This window comes from Podarcis cretensis, assembly GCF_951804945.1.
Source record: "Podarcis cretensis genome assembly, chromosome: Z".
NCBI classification, from domain to species: Eukaryota; Metazoa; Chordata; class Lepidosauria; order Squamata; family Lacertidae; genus Podarcis; species Podarcis cretensis.
The window spans coordinates 41654466-41664425 of NC_137184.1; the positions used below are offsets into that span (position 1 = coordinate 41654466).

Consider the following 9960-nt stretch of genomic DNA (forward strand, 5'->3'; position numbering starts at 1 on the left):
GAAAGGGAGAAACATGCTAAGAGGAAAGCACATTTGGCAAGCCTTCACTATAGTCAATGATCAACTCCTGCCCAGAAACCAATGTCCTCACTGTGGAAGGACGTATGGATCCAGAATTGGCCTCCACAATCTTTTACGGACTCATTGTTAAAACCATGTTCATGGAAGACAATCTTACTCGGCTATGAGGGATCGCCAAAGAAGAAGATACACATACACATTGCCCTTGCTTGTTCCTTGCTGCTGCTGTGAGTGCTGGAAGAAAGAACTATTCTCTGCTGCAAGACCCATTTCCACCTGGCCTAGGGGGTGGGGCCCAGACTCACCCTGGACAGCTAAAAGAGGCTCCCGGAAGGCCACTGGGACATTGCTGGAACAACTCTTGGGCTGGGGCAACTGGCTGTTTTAAAATGTTTTAAACAATTCTATTTTAGGTTCCTCTGTTTCATTTTTGTTGGGTTGGTGTTGGTTGAATGTTTTGAATGTTGGGGTTTGTGGTTACTTTAATTTGGGTATAACTGTAAACTGTTTATTATTGTTGTTGTTATTGGTTTTTCTTGATTTATTGGTTTGTTTGTTGCTTGTATAGGATATCTTATTTTTTAATGTTTGATGTTTCATTGTGTTTTATATGTTGCAAGCCGCCCAGAGTGGCTGGGGAAATCCAGCCAGATGGGCGAGATATCAATTAATAATAATAATAATAATAATAATAATAATAATAATAATAATTCTACTTGGTAACTCCCTTGTCATTCTCCCCCCCCCAACCCCTTAGAGCAGAGCCTTCCAAACTTTTCATGTTGGTGACACACTTTTTAGACATGCATCATTTCGTGACACAGTAATTCAGCTTTACTTGCAAACCGGAGGTTAAACTAACCCCTTTTCAGCCCCGGGAGGAGCACAGGGAGCGTTCGTACAACACACCTACACACTGCAGCCGACACACTAATGTGTTGTGACACAGAGTTTGGAAAGTTCTGCCTTAGAGCTTTTACTTCCTACTCTGTGCAACTCCTTGCCACCTTCCCAACCATATTTCTGAAGCTGCCTCTCTAGTCTGATCTGCAGCCTCACTTGGCACTCTTGTTTCCACTTTCACCCATGTTTGTGCCTCCTTTTTCTGCCTTTTGTGCAACCCTCCATTCACTACAAAGCACCCCTATGGTAACCTCCTGTAACCTCCTTCTCCTCCCACACATTGCAACTGCTAAACACCTTTTTCATATTTTGTCCAGTTATGAAGCCACAGTCCCTTCCTATTCTCCAGACCCTCTTATGCCCTTGCTTTAATTTTTCACCCCAAACTATTTAGTCCTTTTTGTAACCCACTTTGCACCTCCCATTTTCACCTTCAACCCCTTTACCTTGTCCCCTCCTCCTTACCTTTCTCAGCTGTCCCTTGCACACAGGGTACCCCGATTTTCCATGCCTCACCCTCCCTTCTATTCTGCAGTTTTCTTTAACACCCCATGGTGATATATGTTGCTGCATCTTTAAGATGCATAGAATCTTTAACAGCAAGCCTGTCAGCTTGTTCAGTTGATTGATGTTACACATATATGGGTGTTGCTTGTTAATAAAATATCTCTTCTGAATCACTACACTGAATCTGGAACTCCATATCGAAAACAACACATGGTGCCAGGAGTGAAATGCATTCTGTGAAGGTACTGTATAATATCTGAGGCTTCAGCATCCTTTATCTCTCTCATATAAGGCAACTGAGGAATGGAAGAGGGAGACATATGAGTACAGCAAGAAAGGAGAAACACTGAGAGGAAAGAAGTGTTTGGTTTATATGGGCTTTATTAGGTAGGTGAGGAAATATAATTAACCATGTTTTATTCCTCCACAGACACACATGTGTGGGTGAACAGACAAAGGGATCAGTTTTTAAAGCGTCGGGCCAAGTAGAGTTTAAATTCCATCTTCTGCAGTTTAATTTTGGGAAGCTTTTAATGTTTAATAGACTATTGTATTTTAATATTCTGTTGGAAGCTGTCCAGAGTGGCTAGGGAAACCCAGCCAGATGGGCGGGGTATAAATAATAAATTACTATTATTACTATTATTACTATTATTACTATTATTATTATTAATTGAAGGCATAGGAATTAGCCATTAAGGCTGATCTCCCCCCTTTTTTAGCCTGTTTATCAAAGAAACAGGCTACAGACTGAAAAGTAAGTTCAAACATATAGTTTACTTACAGCCAAGTATTTGTCCTTAGCAGCAACAGCAGTACAAATAAGTGCAGGAAAAATACTAGCGTTTACAGCAAAGTGTGTTCTCCCTCATGGAGAGCACGTGTTGCGCTGGGGGCCACCAGGACACTCCAAAGTTGTGGGGCGGGCTGATTGACCGTTGGCCACTGATGCGATTGGGGCTTCCCTTGTTGTTGGGAAGAAGTTAATGTTGCCATTTGTTGATTGACAGCTAGAAATGCTAAAATTTCTTGCACGAGCGTAGGGCTTTCTCTTTTCGCCCATGCATCGGATTGCCCGTCCCTCCCTCCCTAGAATAGGGTTGTTCGCTTTGACCTTACTATGCCTGTCATGGGGGTCGTCTGCTTTGGGGCAGGGGCCCGGTAGGAATTTTGTCCATCTGGCTGATTGGCTGGGGCCCTTTGGTTTTTGCCTACTGTGTAGCAAATCGTCACAACTTGTAAGGTTACGGTTAGGCATTGGTTTATGGTTTGGTTGGTTGAGGGGCATGAACTGGCTGTGCCTGCCCTTCTAATGCTGCTGCTGCAAGGGATTCCGTTAAAGAAATCGGGGGCTAACTATTGCTTGTCCACCCTGTCAAGGGGGCTCGGGCCATAGCAATGAGCTCCTGGCTGCATTTGGGGAGGGCTGAGGGCAGGTTCCCTGCTCCGACACTACCTCCAAGTGTATTCCCCTTTTCTGACTTTCGCATTGTGCGGAATGTCAGTCTGTCCCCTATGGTGGGGGCAGATAGTCGCAACCAATGCCTAAGCAACCACTCACATTTTTGTATTTTAATAAAGTTGTGGCCAAAATTATGCCAAAAACCTTAAACAAAAAATTCTGTGTGATGTGTGAGTTATTGGGGTGGCCCTGGGGACCTCGACACGCAAAAACCATTTCGGGCATGTGCCTGATGTTACTGGAGCAAGTGGACAGACATTCATTTCTATGGCTGGTTGAAAAGAAAGAGATAAAAGGAAGGAACAGGAAATAATTCTTTTGCTTCTTCCCTCTCAGGAGCAGAGGGGAAAGGACATCACACAGAGCCTTCTCTACCAATTTCATTTCTATGGTCTGAGTTTGCCTATCAACAATACATCTCTATGGTGTTGACCCTTCCACATGCTAACTAGCAAGAACATGCATTGTTAGATTGGACTGCTTATCTCCCACAGTTTTTAACAGCAGCAGAGGTTTGAGTAAAGCAGGGGTGAAGTAACACTAAGGGATTGTTAAAAAAAATTGTTAAAATGGAGCCCCTTCTATTTCTCCTGCTGCTTCGCTGAAGGGGCGCTGCGCAGAGAGGGGATGAAATTTTTTTTCTTGTTCTCCCCCTCTAAAACAAGGTGCATTCTGTGCGTTCAAGGTGCGTTCACCCGAAGCCTCCGGAGCGCAGCAGGAGTTCCCCTTGTGCTCTGGAGGCTTCAGGCGGCTACCTTGGAAGCCTGGAGAGCGAGAGGGGTCACTGCACACTGACCCCTCTCACTCTCCAGGCTTCAGTGAAGGCAACCTGAAGCCTCAGGAGCACAGCAGGAGTTCCCACTGGGCTCCAGAGGCTTCAGGTTCCTTTCAACCTGCTCTTTGGGGCTGGTGGGGGGGGGGAAGCACTGTTCAAAGACCGCCAGCCTCAAAGACCAGGTTGGGGAGCAGCGCAAAGGCTGCACACCGCCTTCCCGCTGCCCCCCGAGCTTGTGGGGCTGGCAGTGGGGGCAAGCGCTGCTTTGCCCCACTGCCAGCCTCAAAGATCCCTGAAGCCTTCGGAGCGCAGCGCGAGTTCCCGCTGCACTCTGCAGGCTTCGAGTTCCTTTTGTTGAAGCCGGGAGAGCAAGACTCTCCTGGCTTCAGTGAAAGGAACCTGAAGCCTCTGGAACGCAGTGGGAACTTGCGCTGCATTCTAAAGGCTTCAGGCGGCTATCCCTGAAGCCTGGAGAGTGAGAGGGGTCGGTGTGCAGCAACCCCTTTCGCTCTCCAGGCTTCAGGGAAAGCAACGCGAAGCCTCCGGAGTGTGGAGGGAGCGCTCCCTCTGCGCTTCGGAGGCTTCACGTTGCTATCCCTGAAGCCAAGAAGCCTGCATTCGCTCCATAGGACGTACACACATTTCCCCTTAATTTTGGAGGGGGAAAGGTGTGTCCTATAGAGCGGAAAATACGGTATATCCAAAACCCATGTAAGGGTGAGAAAAAAATAAATTTTACAGCGTGTGACCTATTAAGGGAGAACTACAGAAAAATTCATCATAGATGGTACTTAACTCCTGACAGATTGTCAAAAATGAATAAAATGAACAACAATAAATGCTGGAAATGTAATAGGACAAAAGGCACGTTATACCACATGTGGTGGACTTGCTAGATAAGGATATGATGAAAATACATTATTGAACATAAATATAGATTGGAAATAGCTGTATATAGTGAATACTTATCTACTTTTAAAATTCTCATCCTTGATCTTATTTCTTCCTTTTCTTTATCTTCTTCTTGTTCTTTTCTTTTATATTTTACCTTTCATTTCTTTTCTTTATTGTGAATATTGTTTTGTAGAGGTGTAAATAATTGTAAATATGAGAAGAGGTAAAATATTTTCTAATTTTTTATTGGTTACAGGTATTTTCCTTTTTTTGTATGTTTGTATTTTTTTATAATTTGTACTCAATAAAATTAATAATAAATAAATAAGTAAATAAAGCTCATCACGTGTCCATCTCCTCGTCCCACTTGGCAGCGTCAGGCAACTTCACGTTTTGTCACATAAAATCAAGGAACATGGAGGCCTGCAGTAACCGGCCCAGCCTCTGTAAGTGCCGTGTATGGTAGGAGAGACTCCACAGCTGCTTTGATCCCTTCGTATTGCAAGAGGCTCTCTGGCGTCTCATGCTTGAGGAAGGTTTCCACCACTGCCTGAGCCTCGAGGTAGTTCCGCCAGTTTGTGTTCCACGTGATGGAAAACTTCAACACAGCCTCTGGAAGAAGGGGTTTGGGGAAGACATGTCAGGAAGGAGTGCAAGTTGCAGGCAGCGTGGCCACCTTGAACCAACACATCTCTCTTGCGAAGCGTGACCAGGTCTGGGCACACACCTGACCTGCGCGTTTCTTCAAGGCAGGGAAGCAGATCCCACACCCCTCCCCACCTAGTAGAAACAATTAATGATGGGAGGGGTGACTGGGTTTATTCCAGGCTACATGGCTTGCAGGAATGGGTTTTATAATATTTATAAAAGTACAACAACAACAACAACAATATGCATTATAATCTTTGCTCTAATATTACAGAGCTGGTGGAGCTAATTTGAGGCTGTGTACACACCATACATTAAAAGCATTATCGCTTCTCCCCTGTAAGAATCCTGGAAACTGTTGTAGCACCCTTTACAAACTGCAATTCCCAGGATTCTTTGGGAGAAATGTGCTTTTAATGCCTGTTTTTCCTGCAGCAGGCATGCTCAGCTACCCCTCTGGAAGCTCAATCCCACAGAAAGCTGTGACGGCCACCAACTTGGATGCTTTTAAGCAGGAAAGGCTATCAATGGCCACTAGGCACGATGGCTATGCTCTACCTCCAGTCAGTGGCAGTAACCTTTGTGAATAGTAGTTGCTGGAAGATGCAGGAAGGGAATACAGAATGCTCTTGTTTCCACAGGCCTCTGGTTGGCCACTGTGAGAACAGGATGCTGGACTAGACAGGCCAATCCAGCAGGCACTTCTGATGTCCTTACGTGGTTCAAGGGTAGAGATTGTGAGAAGGCATCTTCCAAAGCAATCCCTCCCCCCCGCCAATAGCTTTGGAGCCTTCTTGCCTCTAGCCTAGCCCTCAGCCCTTTTCCTGTTCCTGCTGGAGTCTTCTTTTGCTTGCCACGCCTGTGGGCTCTCTTCCGGCCAATGCTGCCAATGACAGATCTTAAAAACTTGGGGTCGGTGAGATTCGGCAATCGCGGCACCTTGCGCCTGCTGGACCTCTGGAGCAGAGCGGGTTGTGTCTTGCTCCTCGTGAAGTAGGGTGAAATGTGAGGAGTGTTGCAAGCCGGTGCAGAGGCAGAAGGTCTGGCTGAGATGGTAGAGCACGGCTTCTCTGTCAGGGGCTTCTTCCTAACCCAGTGGAACACCAGTATCATACGCCTCTTAGATGGGTTGGACATGCTGAAGAAGGTGCTGGAGGCCCAAAGACCAGGGTGACTTCAAAGCAGAGGACGCAGCAGGCAGTTCCCTATCAATGGTGCCAAATCCAAGCAAATGTTAGCTCCAGTCTGGTTAAATCGATCCAGCAATTATGAACGTTAAATAAGGGATTAATTCCTCAGGCAGTATGAAAAGACTTTCTGTGGCTTTTGAATAGATGGGAGCCCCCAACTACTGCCACTGTTGACAGCCTCTTGCCCCTTCACTCTGCTTGAATGGGTTATGTCACAATGGTTCCTTCATCAGGTGTTTGTGAGCATGAAAATGCTGTTGGGAGTTTCAGCAGTGAAGGCTCAGGCATAACATACTGTTTGAAAGTCTGAACATTTCCTCTTTTTTTATTTAACAAAATTTATATACCACTTTTATAATTTATATACAAATTATTAGGAAATTATGTTAGATATATACTGTAGTTTATTCACTTATAGGCTGGTTTACACACTTTATTCCTTCTTATGCTTCTATCCCACCTTTCCTCCACAGAGCATACACACTTCAGCCTCCACCTTCTCCATTTTATCCTGACAGCAATATTGTGAGCTAGGGCCATAGCTCAGTGGTAGAACAACTGCTTAGCATGCAGAAGGCATCAGGTTCAGTCCCCAGCATCTCCTGGTGGGACTGGGAGCGCTCCCTCTGCGCTTCAGTCCTGTTGCTATCGCTGAAGCCAAGGAGCCTGCATTCGCTCCATAGGACGCACACACATTTCCCCTTAATTTTGGAGGGGGGAAAGTGCGTCCTATAGAGCGAAAAATATGGTGAGTTTGTTATTGGTATGAGCTTTCGTGTGCATGCACACTTCATCCCATACCAATAACAAACTTAGTTGGTCTCTAAGGTGCTACTGGAAGGATTTTTGTTTGTTTGTTTCAACAATGGCAGACCAACATGGCTACCTAGCTGTAACTAGAACTAAGGGATTGTTAGTAAAGGATGACATCACAGAAACTAACAACAGAAAGCCAACACAACAGTTTTTTCCAAACTCCCTTCTCACTGTAGTCAAACCTGCCACTTCCTTCCTCCACCAGTGTTTCTTCCTGCTCACTCTACTCAAATGTCTGCCAATGTTTAAAATCACCACTGTTTTCCTCTCAGCTTTTTCGAATGGGAAATATAGACTACAACCCAAACCTACTATTGTTCATGATTGTGCAGTGGAGGAACTATTGGTGTTTTGGTACAGTGCATGTTCCCTAATCGAAATAGGATGCCTGCTATATTTTTCCTACTTTATTCTAAGCATGCCTTATTTTGTGTCGGGGTGAAATCTGTTTCCACTTCCATTTTGTTGTGAATTGGTGGGGGGGCATGTTGCTCCCATTGTTGGTTCTACTGGTTTTAGAAAGGCAGGTCTATAACACAGGTCTATTAAAAAAATGTTGCAGTGTGAAGCACCAAGTGTCCAAGATACCAGCCACTCCATTCCTCTTCACCCATTTTTCTATTCCAACCCAATTCTTGACAGTCACTCAGCATTCTATAGCTTCTTAATTGGGCTGTGTTATGGCCATGGGTGGGAATGTTTGAAATATTTGTTTGTACTTCTGCAAACCTTGAAGCTTCTGCGAGGTAGCTGATACCTTCTCCTACTATGTGGGTGGTGCCACTTTGGCGCTATAATTATTGGAATTTATCAACTGAATATCAAAAATAGAGAAAATTGTATCCTTTCTCTCTCTCTCTCTCTCTCTCTCTCTCTCTCTCTCTCTCTTATGAACTTGAGGGCAGCATCCATAGGAGTTATCCAGCAATCTACCTTCCAGACATAAACAGAACCAGGCCTGCTTTGGTTCAGCAAACTTTCTACATCATCTGCCTCAGGCCAGATCTTGGGATAGATACCTTCTGCATAAGAAGGGGGAAGCCCTTCTTTTCTGGGTGGAAATTGGTTTAAAATGGAATGCTGTCGAATGGAAAATTCAGTCCAGTACTGTGGTGAAGAGTGAAACAAGCGAATATACTATTGTATTTCACAGGCTCTCTATTTTATATAACCTGGTAATACACAAATAGACTCTTCATTAACTGATAATAGGTCCAGATGTAGAACAGCATTCAGTCTGTTCTACATCTGTAACTGTGAGTAACACCCCAGAAGAGCATTGACATATGTAGGTCAGGAAGGCCACAATGACCTACATCATTATCACCTCTGCATTTTGGCAGTGAGAGGAGGTGGCAACCCAACTACAGAACACTCGAAAGCTCTTTCACAGCAGATGCAGGAGGAGAAATTGCACATGCTGTTTTTGAAAAGGATGTGCTAAGCTCCTCCAAAATGAGAGATTTGCAAGTAATCATAAGGCTGACAGAACGAAAGGGGGGGGGGGGCTGCTTTGGGTGCAGAAGGTTCAATCCCCAGCATCTCCAGGTAGAGCTTGGGAAAATACTTTCTGTCTGAAACCCTGGAAAGCTACTGCCAGTCAGTGCATGCAGTACTGAGCTAGATGTAGCAATGATCTGACTCTGTATAAGGCAGCTTCCTAAACATTCAAATGGTGTTCATAAAAGTTAAAGATGTTTTCAGTGTGCGATATAAGCCCGTCTGGTTTATGTAGGTTGCAGTTTTGGCATTAGACATTTTGGCCCCTGAAAATCAAAGGCAAAGAGCTCCAGGGATAGAAACTTTTGATCCCTAGAGCTTACTAAACAATGGATGATATGCAGTCCAAGGGCTGATTCACACAACATTTTTGCTTTGAATCTCTGTCTCTCATGTTTTAAGCCTGACACTCTTAAGCACTTTCACCACACTGCCTGTGATTTTATTCACATTTTTTCCCCGTGGCTCAGATATTTTCATTATTTAACTGCATTACTTTATTTTGGCTGTTTTCTATTATTGTAATTTTAAATTTTGTTGTATGCAACTTTGAGGTTCTTCTATTTTGATGGAGAAAGCAGCAGATTCATTTTAACATGAACCAAACATCAAAGCAATAAATGGCAGTTTGAAGGATGCCAAAGAGGAGATGGATCAAAAAGTTATTTTATTTAAATGTTTGGTTCATGTCATGTGTATAATGCACTTGCTACATGCACATTTGCACATGTGTTTTTTTGTATGGATTACTTGGCTGGAGAACCGCACTGCAACATTCGCAGAAGAGCGGATTTTGAAGGATGGCTGTGTTTCAGGTCTCAGATGTTTTCATAATGTGTGAATTAGGTAAGCACAGCACTAAATGGGAATCCACTTTCTAAGCCATTCCTAATCAAGCAGTACATAATCTAACCTAAACAAATCATAATGAATACTCAATAAACAAGTTATGGTGGAGCCCAAGGAATATCCACACATAAAAACTGTTATCTTATGGTAAAGGTCAAGGGACCCCTGACCAGTTCCTGTCGTGGCCGACTCTGGGGTTGCAGCGCTCATCTCACTTTATTGGCCGAGGGAGCCGGCGTACAGCTTCTGGGTCATGTGGCCAGCATGACTAAGCCGCTTCTGGCGAATCAGAGCAGCACACGGAAACACCGTTTACCTGACGTGCTTTCAAACTGCTAGGTGGGCAGGAGCAGGGACCGATCAATGGGACCTCACCCTGTTGCGGGGATTCGAAC

General features: G+C 44.6%; 1 long non-coding RNA gene across 1 annotated transcript; it reads left to right on the forward strand.

Moving 5' to 3' along the window:
• The first annotated feature begins 786 nt into the window (after positions 1–786).
• LOC307208343 lies at positions 787–9350 on the forward strand. The gene is made up of 2 exons (XR_013835112.1): positions 787–1818; positions 8122–9350. It is a non-coding gene; the product is annotated as an uncharacterized lncRNA (long non-coding RNA).
• The last annotated feature ends 610 nt before the right edge of the window (positions 9351–9960 follow it).